The sequence below is a fragment of the Rhinopithecus roxellana genome, chromosome 7, assembly GCF_007565055.1.
Source record: "Rhinopithecus roxellana isolate Shanxi Qingling chromosome 7, ASM756505v1, whole genome shotgun sequence".
In the NCBI taxonomy this organism is placed as follows: domain Eukaryota; kingdom Metazoa; phylum Chordata; class Mammalia; order Primates; family Cercopithecidae; genus Rhinopithecus; species Rhinopithecus roxellana.
The window spans coordinates 43,841,141-43,855,894 of record NC_044555.1 but is presented as its reverse complement, the minus strand read 5'-3'; the positions used below and the strand labels follow the sequence as shown (position 1 = coordinate 43,855,894).

The window sequence follows — 14,754 nt, the reverse complement described above, 5'->3', positions numbered from 1 at the left end:
CAACCACATCATCTATCCAGCAGGGGTTCTGAACTGGCTGAGAAAGCTAAAATGACCGAAATATAATTTAGAATGCAGATAAGAGTTAAGATCATTGAGTTACAGAGGTACATTAAAACTCAATCCAAGGAAGCTAAAAATCATGATGAAACAATACAGGAAATAACAGACAAAATAGCCAGTATAGAAAAGAATGTAACCAACCAGATAGAGTTGAAGAACACCCTACAAAAATTGCATAATGCAACCACAAGTATTGACAGCAGAATACACCAAGCAGAGAAAAGATCACAGAGCTTGAAGACTAGCTTTCTGAAACAAGACAGCCAAGAATAGAGAAGAAAATAATAAAAAGGAATAAAGAAAACCTCTGAGAAATATAGGATTTTTGTAATAAGATGGAATCTATGACTCAGTGGTGTCCCTAAAAGACATAGGGAAAATGGAACCAACTTGGAAAATCCATTTCAGGACGTCATGCATGAGAACTTTCCCAGCCTAGCTAGAAAGGCCAACATTCCAATTCAGGAAATGCGGAGAACCACAGGAAGATACTTCACAAGATTACTCATGAGGCACAATTATCAGATTCTCTAAGGTTGAAATTAAAGAAAAAATGTTAAAGGCAGCTACAGAAAAAACCAAGGTCAGCTACAAAAGGAAACTCATCAGACTAACAGCAGACGTCTAAGCAGAAACTCTAAAAGCCAGAACAGATTGAGGGCCAATATTCAACATTCTTTAAAAAAAAGAAATTCCAACCCAGAATTTTCTATTCAGTCCAAAGAAGCTTCACAAACAAAGGAGAATTAAATCCTTTTCAGATAAGCAAATGCTGAGGCAATTCATTACCATTAGACCTGCCTTACAAAGGCCTAAATATAGCAAAGAAAGTCCATTATCAGCCACTACAAAAACACAGTGAAGCACAGAGACTGGAGACACTATAAAGCAACCACATCAACAAATCTGCAAAATAACCAGCTAACATAATGACAGGATCAAATTTACAAATATCAATACTAGGGCATGGTGGCTTATGCCTGTAATCCCAGCACTTTGGGAGGCCAAGGCAGGTGGATCACTTGAGGCCAGGAGTTTGAGACCAGCCTGGACAACATGGTGAAACCCCATTCTACTAAAAATACAAAACTTAGCTGGGTGTGTTGGCACACGCCTGTGGTCCCAGCTACTCAGGAGGCTGAGGCACGAGAATCACTTGAATCTGGGAGACAGAGACAGCAGTGAACTGAGATCACACTACTGCCCTCCAAATAGGGGCGATAGAGCAATACCCTGTCTCAAAAAAAAAAAAAAAAAAGTGATGTGCAAACACCTAACCTTGAATGTAAGTGGGCTAAATGCCCCAATTAAAAGACACAGACTGGAAAGCTGAATAAAGAATCAGGATCCATTTGTATGCTGTCTTCAAGAGACTCATCTCACATGCAATGATGCACATATGCTCAAAATAAAGGAACGGAGAAAAATATATCAAGCAAATGGAAAACAGAAAAAAGCTGGGGTTGTGATCCTAAATTCTGACAAAACAGATTTTAAATAAAAAAGGATCAGAAAAGACAAACAAGGGCATTTCATAATGGTAAAGAGTTCAATTCAACAAGAAGAGCTAACTATCATAAATGTATATGCACCCAACACAGGAGCACCCAAATTCACAAAGCAAGTTCTTAGGACCTTCAAAGAGACTTGGACTGCCATGCAATAATAGTGGGAAATTTTAATACCACTCTGACAATATTAAACGTATCAACAAGACAGAAAATTGACAAAGCTATTCAGGAGCTGAACTCTGCACTGGATCAAATGGACGTGATAGACATCTACAGAACTCTCCACTGCAAAATGACAGAATATACATTTTTTTCTCATGGCCATATGAAACATACTTTAAAAGTGATCACAGAATTGGAAGCAAAACACTCATCAGCAAATGCAAAAGAACGGAAATTAGAACAGTCTCTCAGACCACAAAATCAAGACTAAGAAATTCACTCAAAACCATACAATTACATGGAAATTAAATAACCTGTTCCTGAATGACTTTGGGGTAAATAAAGAAATGAAGACAAAAATTAAGAAGTTCTTTGAGCCTGCCGAGCCAGCCGGCGGGCCTGGCTCCCCTCCTCGGCCCCCACGGGCGGGTGGACTGCCCTGAGGAGGCAGGGAGGGGAGGGCTGGGCCGGCCGGCCGGCAGGCTACGATGCCGAACTTCTGCGCTGCCCCCAACTGCACGTGGAAGAGCATGCAGTCTGACTTGGCCTTCTTTAGGTTCACGCGGGACCGGGCCAGATGCCAGAAGTGGGTGGAGAACTGTAGGAGTGCAGACTTAGAAGATAAAACACCTGATCAGCTAAATAAACATTATTGATTATGTGCCAAACATTTTGAGACCTCTATGATCTGTAGAACTAGTCCTTATAAGACAGTTCTTTGAGATAATGCAATACCAACAATATTTGATCTTACCAGTCATTTGAACAACCCACATAGTAGACACAGAAAATGAATAAAAGAACTGAGTAGAGACGAAGTCAGGACACTGAAACAGAAAAAAATTGATGAAACTTCTGAGCAGGAACAAAAACATAAAGAAACCAACAATAGCAATGCTCAGAACCCCAGTGAAGAGGAGGGTGAAGAGCAAGATGAGGACATTTTACCTCTAACCCTTGAAGAGAAGGAAAGCAAAGAATACCTAAAATCTCTATTCAAAATATTGATTCTGATGGGAAAGCAAAACATACCTCTGGATGGACATGAGGTTGATGAAATCCCAGCAGGTCTCTTTACTCCAGATAACTTTCAGGCACTGCTAGAGTGTAGGATAAATTCTGGTGAAGAGGTTCTGAGAAAGCCGTTTGAGCCAACAGCAGTTAACACGTTGTTTTGTTCGAAAACACAGCAGAGGCAGATGCTAGAGATCTGTGAGAGCTGTATTCGAGAAGAAACTCTCAGGGATGTGAGAGACTCACACTTCTTTTCCATTATCACTGATGATGTAGTGGACATAGCAGGGGAAGAGCACTTACCTATGTTGGTTAGGTTTGTTGATGAATCTCATAACCTAAGAGAGGAATTTATAGGCTTCCTGCCTTATGAAGCTGATGCAGAAATTTTGGCTGTGAAATTTCACACTATGATAACTGAGAAGTGGGGATTAAATATGGAGTATTGTCGTGGCCAGGCTTACATTGTGTCTAGTGGATTTTCTTCCAAAATGAAAGTTGTTGCTTCTAGACCTTTAGAGAAATATCCCCAAGCTATCTACACACTCTGCTCTTCCTGTGCCTTAAATACGTGGTTGGCAAACTCAGTACCTGTTATGGGAGTATCTGTTGCGTTAGGAATAATTGAGGAAGATTGTTCTTTTTTCCATCGATCACCACAACTGCTTTTAAAACTTGACAGTGTAATTTCTGTTCTTTTTCAGAACAGTAAAGAAAGGGGTAAAGAACTGAAGGAAATCTGCCATTCTCAGTGGACAGGCAGGCATGATGCTTTTGAAATTTTAGTGGAACTCCTGCACTTGTTTTATGTTTAGATGGTATAAATAGTGACACAAATATTAGATGGAATAACTGTATAGCTGGCCGAGCATTTGTACTCTGCAGTGCAGTAACAGATGTTGATTTCATTGTTACTATTGTTGTTCTTAAAAATGTCCTATCTTTTACAAGAGCCTTTGGGAAAAATCTCCAGGGGCAAACTTCTGATGTCTTCTTTGCAGCTGGTAGCTTGACTGCAGTACTGCATTCACTCAACGAAGTGATGGAAAATATTGAAGTTTATCATGAATTTTGGTTTGAGGAAGCCACAAATTTGGCAACCAAACTTGATATTCAAATGAAACTCCCTGGGAAATTCTGCAGAGCTCACCAGGGTAACTTGGAATCTCAGCTAACCTCTGAGAGTTTCTATAAAGAAATCCTAAGTGTCCCAACAGTGGAGCACATTATTCAGGAACTTAAAGATATATTCTCAGAACAGCACCTCAAAGCTCTTAAATGCTTGTCTCTGGTACCCTCAGTCATGGGACAACTCAAATTCAATACGTCGGAGGAACACCATGCTGACATGTGTAGAAGTGACTTACCCAATTCTGACACGCTCTCAGCCAAGCTTCATTGTTGTAGAATCAAATGGAAACACAGGGGGAAAGATATAGAGCTTCCATCCACCATCTATGAAGCCCTCCACCTGCCTGATATCAAGTTTTTTCCTAATGTGTATGCGTTGCTGAAGGTCCTGTGTATTCTTCCTGTGATGAAGGTTGAGAATGAGCAGTATGAAAATGGACAAAAGCGTCTTAAAGCATATTTGAGGAACACTTTGACAGACCAAAGGTCGGGTAACTTGGCTTTGCTTAACATAAGTTTTGATATAAAACACGACCTGGATTTAATGGTGGGCACATATATTAAACTCTATACAAGTAAGTCAGAGCTTCCCACAGATAATTCTGAAACTGTGGAAAATACCTAAGGGACTTTTAAAAACAGGCTTTCTTATATTTGATATTTGGAAGAAAAGCCATAAGGTGTATGTAGGCCGCTTAATCACTAAATATCTTTGTCTATAGGACTCCATTGAATACATTAGCCATTGGTAATCTACCTGTTTAAATGGCCCCTGTTTTTGAACTCTCATGCTTTGAAGACCTACCTGTCCTTCCAGAAGAGAAAATTGAAAGTGCCATGTTTCCTTCTGCGTGATCTTTGTTGACGGCACTCTGGAATTGTTTTAGTTAAGTCATTTTAGACAACATTTATTATCACTGTGGATCTCTACTTGTTGGGTGTTATGAATTCTTTGAAGAAATATATTTTGAAGAGATGTGGGAGGAAGGAATACATTTTATAAAATGGTATAGTGAAGCCCACAATTGATCTTTGACTAATAGGAGTTTTAAGTGTGCTAAAAATCTATACTGGACAGTTACAAGAAATTATTGGAGAAAAGGTTGAGAGCTCGCCAAACAAGGATTTCAGTGTAGATTTTGTCTTTCTTGAACTTAAAGGAACAAATGACAAAGTTTGAATGGAAAGGTCTGCTGTTGTTCCACATCTCATTGTTGCTGTTTACATTCCTTTCTAGAGCCTACATCTTCCTAAGTTTTTTAGCAGGTATATGTTGAACACTTCTGTTTCATGGTTGAGACAGAATCAGAGGCCATGGATACTGACAATTGATTTGTCTGTTTTTTTCTGTCTTTTTCCATGACTCTTATCTACTGCCTCATCTTGATTTATAAGCAAAACCTGGAAAACCTACAAAAATAAGAGTTGCGGTTTATGTAGAAAAATATGGAAAATATTGCTGTTATTTTTGGTGAAGAAAATCAATTTTGTATAGTTTATTTCAATCTAAATAAAATGTGAATTTTGTTTAAAGCTTAGGCACATTATTTTTGGTGGAGTCAAAACATTCTTGTGTAAATTCTCTTAAAAAACATTTGATAAACTGCTTCACAATTCAAAAAAAAAAAAAAAAAAAAAAAAAAAAGAAGTTCTTTGAGACTGGTTTGGCCATGTCCCCACCCAAATCTCAAATTATTGTTCTCATAATTCCCCCATGTTGTGGGAGGTACCTGGTGGGAGGTAATTGAATCATGAGGGTGGGTCTCTCCCATGATGTTCTCATGATAGTGAATAAGTCTTATGAGATCTGATGCTTTTATAAAGGGAAGTTCCCCTGCACATGTTCCCTCTTGTCTGATGCCACGTAAGATGTAACTTTGATCCTAATTTGCCTTCTGTCATGATTGTGAAGCATTCCCAGCCATGTGAAACTGTGAGTCAATTAAACCTCTTTTCTTTATAAATTACCCAGTCTCAGGTATGTCTTTATTAGCAGCATGAGAAGAGACTAATAAAGAAATTAAAGAGAACATATATATAACATACCAGAATCTCTGGGACACAGCAATGGCAGTGGTAAAAGGGAAATTTATAGCACTACATGCACACAGCAAAAAGTTAGAAAAATCTCAAGTTAACAACCTGACATCCACAACCAAAAAACTAGAGAACAAGAAGAAAAACAACCCCAAAGCTAGCAAAAGACAAAACATAACCAAAATCAGAGCTGAACTAAAGGAGAGAGAGACACATAAAAACCTTTCAAAACATCAATGAATCCAGGAGCTGTTTTTTTTTTTGAAAAAACTTATAAAATAGGTAGAACACTAGCTAGAAGAATAAAGAAGAAATGAGAGAAGATTAAAATAAGCACAATCAGAAAAAACAAGGGGTATACTACCATTGACCCAACAGAAATGCAAATAAACATCAGAGAACATTATGAACATTATGAACACCTCTGTGCACATAGACTGGAAAATCTAAAAAAAAAAAAAAAAAAAAAAAGAACAGATAAATTCCTGGACACATACACCCTCCAAAGAATGAGCTAGAAAGAATTTGAATCCCTGAACAGACCAATAACAAGCTCTGACATTGGGTCAGTAATAAATAGTCTACCAACAAAATAAACCCCAGAACCAGTTGGATTCACAGCTGAATTCTACTAGATGTACAAAGAAGAGCTGGTACCATTCCTGTTGAAACTATACCAAAAAATTGAGGAAGAGAGTCTCCTCAGTAACTCTTTCTATCAGCATCACCCTGATACCAAAACCTGTCAGAAACACAATAAAAATAAAAAACTTCATGCAAATATCCTTGATGAACATCGAAGCAAAAATTCTCAACAACATACTTGCAAACAGAATTCAGCAGCACATAAAAACCCTGACCCGCCATGATCAAGTAGGCTTTATCCCTGGGATGCAAGGTTGTTCAACATACACAAATCAATACATGTAATTTATTACATAAACAGAACTAAAGACAAAAAATCATCTCAATAGATGCAGAAAAGACTTTCAATAAAAAGCAACACTACTTCATGTTAAAATCTCTCAATGTAGTAGGTTTTGAAGGAACATACTTCAAAATAATAAGAGCCATCTACCTATGACAAACTCACAGCCAGCATCATACTGAATGGGCAAAAGCTGAAAACACTCCCCTTCAACATCAGCACAAGACAAAGATGTCCTCTCTCACCACTCCTATTCACCATAGTATTGGAAGTCCTGGCCAGGGCAATGAAGCAAGAGAAAAAAATAAACGTATTCAAATAAGAAGAGAAGAAGTCAAACTATCCCTGTGTGCAGACAACATGATCCTGTATTCAGAAAACCCCCATAGTCTCAGCCCAAACACTTCTTAAGCTGATAAACAACTTCAGCAAAGACTCAGAATAGAAAATCAATGTGCGAAATCACTTATATTTTTATACACCAACAACAGTTAATTTGGGAGTCAAATCCGAAAGGCAATTCCATTCACTATTGCCACAAAAAATAAAACACCTAGAAATACAACTATCCAGGGAGCTTAAAGATCTCTACAAGGAGAACTACAAACCACTGCTCAAAGAAATCAGAGATAACACAAATAAATGAAAAAAAATCCATGCTCATGGAGAGGAAGAATCAATATTGTTAAAATGGCCATACTGCCCAAAGCAATTTACAGATTCAATGGTATTCCTATTAAACTAACATTCACATTCCTCACAGAACTAGAAAAAAACTATTTTAAAATTCATATGGAGCTGAAAAAGAGCCTAAATAGCCAAGGAATCCTAAGCAAAAGGAAAAAAGCTGAAAGTATCATGCTTCCCAATTTAAAACTATATGACAAGACTGCACTCTAGCCTGGGTGACAGAATGAGACTCTGTCAAAAAAATAAAAGGAAAGAAAGAAAAGAAACTATATGATATGGCTACGGTAATCAAAACATGGTACTGATGCAAAAGCAGACACATAGACAAATGGAAAAAATAGAATACCCAGAAATAAGGTCACACACCTACAACTATTTGATCTTCAACAATCTTGACAAAAACAAGGAATAGGAAAGGAAGCCCCTATTCAATAAATGGCACTGGGATAGCTGACTAGCTATATGCAGAAGATTAAATCTGAGCCCTTCCTTACACCATATACAAAAATTGACTCAACATGGATAAAAACTTAAATGTAAAACCCAAAACTATAAAAACTCTGGAAGGTAACCTACACAGTGCCATTCTGCACATTGGAAGAAACAAGGATATCATGATGAAGGCACCAAAAAGCCATTGCAACAAAAGCAAAAATTCACAAATGAGATTTAATTAAACTAAAGAGCTTCTGTGCAGCAAAGGAAACTATTAACAGAGTAAACAGACAACTTATAGAATGGAAGAAAATTCTTGCAAACTATGCATTTGACAAAGGTCTAATATCCAGCATCTATCAGTAGCTTAAACAAATTTATATAAAAACAGAGCCAAACAACTCCATTGAAATAGGCAAAAATCGTGAAGAGACACTTTTCAAAAGAAGACATACATGTGGACAATGATCACATGGAAAAAATCCCAACATCACTGATTATTAGAGAAATGCAAATGAAAACCACAATGAGATACCATCTTATACCAGTCAGAATGGCTATTATTAAAAAGTCAAAAAATTAAAGACGCTGCAGAGGTTGCAGAGAAAAGAATGCTTATACACTGTTGGTAGGAGTGTAAATTAGTTCAACCATTGTGGAAAACAGCGTGGTGATTCCTCAAAGACCTAAAGGCAAAAATACCACTTGGTCCAGCAATCCTATTACTGGGTATATATCCAAAGGTATATAAATCATTCTATTTTAAAGATACATGCATACATATGTTCTTTCCAGCACTATTCACAATAGCAAAGACAAGAAAGGAACATAAATGCCCATCAGTGGTAGACTGAATAAAGAAAATATGGAGATGAGAGAAGAAGGCTTCAGTCCATCCATCAAACTTCTCAGAGCTAAAGGAGGAATTATGTACCCAGCGCAAAGAAACTAAAAATCTTGAAAAAAGAGTGGAAGAATTGACAGCTAGACTAATTAATGCAGAGAAGATCATAAACGAAATGACAGAGATGAAAACCATTACACGAGAAATAAGTGACAAATGCACAAGCTTCAGTAACCGACTCGATCAACTGGAAGAAAGAGTATCAGCGATTGAGGATCAAATGAATGAAATGAAGTGAGAAGAGAAACCAAAAGAAAAAAGAAGAAAAAGAAATGAACAAAGCCTGCAAGAAGTATGGGATTATGTAAAAAGACCAAATCTACGTCTGATTGGGGTGCCTGAAAGTGAGGGGGAAAATGGAACCAAGTTGGAAAACACTCTTCAGGATATCATCCAGGAGAACTTCCCTAACCTAGTAGGGCAGGCCAACATTCAAATTCAGGAAATACAGAGAATGCCACAAAGATACTCCTCCAGAAGAGCAACTCCAAGACACATAATTGCCAGATTCACCAAAGTTGAAATGAAGGAAAAAATCTTAAGGGCAGCCAGAGAGAAAGGTCGGGTTACCCACAAAGGGAAGCCCATCAGACTAACAGCAGATCTCTCGGCAGAAACTCTACAAGCCAGAAGAGAGTGGGGGCCAATATTCAACGTTCTTAAAGAAAAGAATTTTCAACCCAGAATTTCATATCCAGCCAAACTAAGTTTCATAAGTGAAGGAGAAATAAAATCCTTTACAGATAAGCAAATGCTTAGAGATTTTGCCACCACCAGGTCTGCCTTACAAGAGACTCTGAAGGAAGCCCTAAACATGGAAAGGAACAACCGGTACCAGCCATTGCAAAAACATGCCAAAATGTAAAGACCATTGAGGCTAGGAAGAAACTGCATCAACTAACGAGCAAAATAACCAGTTAATATCATAATGACAGGATCAAGTTCACACATAACAATACTAACCTTAAATGTAAATGGACTAAATGCTCCAATTAAAAGACACAGACTGGCAAACTGGATAAAGAGTCAAGACCCATCAGTCTGCTGTATTCAGGAGACCCATCTCACATGCAGAGACATACATAGGCTCAAAATAAAGGGATGGAGGAAGATCTACCAAGCAAATGGAGAACAAAAAAAGCAGGGGTTGCAATCCTAGTCTCTGATAAAACAGACTTTAAACCATCAAAGATCAAAAGAGACAAAGAAGGCCATTACATAATGGTAAAGGGATCAATTCAACAGGAAGAGCTAACTCTCCTAAATATATATGCACCCAATACAGGAGCACCCAGATTCATAAAGCAAGTCCTTAGAGACTTACAAAGAGACTTAGACTGCCATACAATAATAATGGGGGACTTCAACACTCCGCTGTCAACATTAGACAGATCAACGAGACAGAAAGTTAACAAGGATATCCAGGAATTGAACTCATCTCTGCACCAAGCGGACCTAATAGACATCTATAGAACTCCCCACCCCAAATCAACAGAATATACATTCTTCTCAGCGCCACATCGCACTTATTCCAAAATTGACCACATAATTGGAAGTAAAGCACTCCTCAACAAATGTAAAAGAACAGAAATTATAACAAACTGTCTCTCAGACCACAGTGCAATCAAACTAGAACTCAGGACTAAGAAACTCAATCAAAACCGCTCAACTACATGGAAACTGAACAATCTGCTCCTGAATGACTACTGGGTACATAATGAAATGAAAGCAGAAATAAAGATGTTCTTTGAAACCAATGAGAACAAAGATACAACATACCAGAATCTCTGGGACACATTTAAAGCAGTGTGTAGAGGGAAATTTATAGCACTAAATGCCCACAAGAGAAAGCAGGAAAGATCTAAAATTGACACCTTAACATCACAATTAAAAGAACTAGAGAGACAAGAGCAAACACATTCAAAAGCTAGCAGAAGGCAAGAAATAACTAAGATCAGAGCAGAACTGAAGGAGATAGAGACACAAAAAACCCTCCAAAAAATCATTGAATCCAGGAGTTGGTTTTTTGAAAAGATCAACAAAATTGACAGACCGCTAGCAAGACTAATAAAGAAGAAAAGGGAGAGGAATCAAATAGACGCAATAAAAAATGATAAAGGGTATATCACCACCGACCCCACAGAAATACAAACAACCATCAGAGAATACTATAAACGCCTCTACGCAAATCAACTAGAAAATCTAGAAGAAATGGATAATTTCCTGGACACTTACACTCTCCCAAGACTAAACCAGGAAGAAGTTGAATCCCTGAATAGACCAATAGCAGGCTATGAAATTGAGGCAACAATTAATAGCCTACCCACCAAAAAAAGTCCAGGACCAGATGGATTCACAGCTGAATTCTTCCAGAGGTACAAGGAGGAGCTGGTACCATTCCTTCTGAAACTATTCCAATCAATAGAAAAAGAGGGAATCCTCCCTAACTCATTTTATGAGACCAACATCATCCTGATACCAAAGCCTGGCAGAGACACAACAAAAAAAGAGAATTTTAGACCAATATCCCTGATGAACATCGATGCAAAAATTCTCAATAAAATACTGGCAAACCGGATTCAGCAGCACATCGAAAAGCTTATCCACCATGATCAAGTGGTCTTCATCCATGGGATGCAAGGCTGGTTCAACATTCGCAAATCAATAAACATAATCCAGCATATAAACAGAACCAAAGACAAAAACCACATGATTATCTCAATAGATGCAGAAAAGGCTTTTGACAAAATTCAACAGCCCTTCATGCTAAAAACGCTCAATAAATTCTGCATTGATGGAACGTACCTCGAAATAATAAGAGCTATTTATGACAAACCCACAGCTAATATCACTCTGAATGGGCAAAAACTGGAAAAATTCCCTTTGAAAACTGGCACAAGACAGGGATGCCGTCTCTCACCACTCCTATTCAACATAGTGTTGGAAGTTCTGGCTAGGGCAATCAGGCAAGAGAAAGAAATAAAGTGTATCCAGTTAGGAAAAGAAGAAGTCAAATTGTCCCTGTTTGCAGATGACATGATTGTATATTTAGAAAACCCCATTGTCTCAGCCCAAAATCTCCTTAAGCTGATAAGAAACTTCAGCAAAGTCTCAGGATACAAAATTAATGTGCAAAAATCACAAGCATTCTTATACACCAGTAACAGACAAGCAGAGAGCCAAATCAGGAATGAACTTCCATTCACAATTGCTTCAAAGAGAATAAAATACCTAGGAATCCAACTTACAAGGGATGTCAAGGACCTCTTCAAGGAGAACTACAAACCACTGCTCAGTGAAATCAAAGAGGACACAAACAAATGGAAGAACATACCATGCTCATGGATAGGAAGAATCAATATCGTGAAAATGGCCATACTGCCCAAGGTTATTTATAGATTCAATGCCATCCCCATCAAGCTACCAATGAGTTTCTTCACAGAATTGGAAATAACTGCTTTAAAGTTCATATGGAACCAAAAAAGAGCCCGCATTGCCAAGACAATCCTAAGTCAAAAGGACAAAGCTGGAGGCGTCACACTACCTGACTTCAAACTATACTACAAGGCTACAGTAACCAAAGCAGCATGTTACTGGTACCAAAACAGAGATATCGACCAATGGAGCAGAACAGAGTCCTCAGAAATAATACCACACATCTACAGCCATCTGATCTTTGACAAACCTGAGAGAAACAAGAAATGGGGAAAGGATTCCCTAATTAATAAATGGTGCTGGGAAAATTGGCTAGCCATAAGTAGGAAGCTGAACATGGATCCTTTCCTTACTCCTTATACGAAGATTAATTCAAGATGGATTAGAGACTTAAATGTTATACCTAATACCATAAAAACCCTAGAAGAAAATCTAGGTAGTACCATTCAGGACATAGGCATGGGCAAGGACTTCATGTCTAAAACACCAAAAGCAACGGCAGCAAAAGCCAAAATTGACAAATGGGATCTAATTAAACTAAAGAGCTTTTGCACAGCAAAAGAAACTACCATCAGAGTGAACAGGCAACCTACAGAATGGGAGAAAATTTTTGCAATCTACTCATCTGACAAAGGGCTAATATCCAGAATCTACAAAGAACTCAAACAAATATACAAGAAAAAAACAAACAACCCCATCCAAAAGTGGGCAAAGGATATGAACAGACATTTCTCAAAAGAAGACATTCATACAGCCAACAGACACATGAAAAAATGCTCATCATCACTCGCCATCAGAGAAATGCAAATCAAAACCACAATGAGATACCATCTCACACCAGTTAGAATGGCAATCATTAAGAAGTCAGGAAACAACAGTTGTTGGAGAGGATGTGGAGAAATAGGAACACTTTTACACTGTTGGTGGGATTGTAAACTAGTTCAACCATTATGGAAAACAGTATGGCAATTCCTCAAGGATCTAGAACTAGATGTGCCATATGTCCCAGCCATCCCACTACTGGGTATATACCCAAAGGATTATAAATTATTCTACTACAAAGACACATGCACACGTATGTTTATTGCGGCACTATTCACAATAGCAAAGACTTGGAATCAACCCAAATGTCCATCTGTGACAGACTGGATTAAGAAAATGTGGCACATATACACCATGGAATACTATGCTGCCATAAAAAAGGATGAGTTTGCGTCCTTTGTAGGGACATGGATGCAGCTGGAAACCATCATTCTTAACAAACTATCACAAGAAGAGAAAACCAAACACCGCATGTTCTCACTCATAGGTGGGAACTGAACAATGAGATCACTTGGACTCAGGAAGGGGAACATCACACACTGGGGCCTATCATGGGGAGGGGGGAGGAGGGAGGGATTGCACTGGGGAGTTATACATGATATAAATGATGAATTGATGGGTGCTGACGAGTTGATGGGTGCAGCACACCAACATGGCATAAGTATACATATGTAACAAACCTGCACGTTATGCACATGTACCCTAGAACTTAAAGTATAATAAAAAAACAAAAAGAAAGAAAATATGGTACATATGCAGCATGGAATACTATGCAGTCATAAAAAATAATGAGGTTATGTTCTTTGCAGGAACATGGATAGAGCTGGAGGCCATTATCCTTAGCAAATGAATGCAGGGTCAGAAAACCAAATACAACGTTTTCACTGATAAGTGGGGGCTAAATGATAAGACCACATAGACACTTAGAGGCAAACAACACACACTGGATCTATTGCAGGGTGGAGGGTGGGATGAGGGAGTGGGTCAGCAAAAATAACTTATTGGTACTAGGCTTAATAGCTGGGTGATGAAATAATCTATGCAGCAAACCACCATGACACAAGTTTACCTACATAAGAAACCTGTACATGTACCCCTGAACTAAAGAATGAATTATTGGACAGAGTGTGGTGGCTCACACTTGTAGTTCCAGCACTTTGGGAGGTTGAGGTGGGCAGATCACAAGGTCAGGAGTTCGAGACAAGCCTGACCAACATGGTGAAACCCCGTCTCTACTAAAAATACAAAAATTAGCCAGGCGTGGTGGTGCACACCTGTAATCCCAGGTATTCAGGAGGCTGAGGCAGGAGAATCGCTTGAACTCGGGAGGTGGAAGTTGTAGTGAGCCGAGATTGCACCACTGCACTCCGGCCTGGGTGACAGAGAGAGGCTCCAACTAAAAAAAAAAAAAAGAAAAAAAGAATTAATGCTAATTCAATACCAACTATTCCAAAAAAATAGAAGGATTATTTTATGAAGAAAGTATTTACCAATATCAAAACATGGCAAAGCCAATGTAGACAACAAACAAACAAACAACTACAGAGCTACTGTCATGAACTTAGATAGAATATCTTCAAAAAAAATCCAGTAAATTGAATTCATCAATACATAAAAATAAT

General features: G+C 38.3%; 1 pseudogene; it reads left to right on the top strand.

Moving 5' to 3' along the window:
* The first annotated feature begins 2,224 nt into the window (after positions 1-2,224).
* On the top strand, positions 2,225-4,569 carry LOC115898703 (annotated as a pseudogene).
* The last annotated feature ends 10,185 nt before the right edge of the window (positions 4,570-14,754 follow it).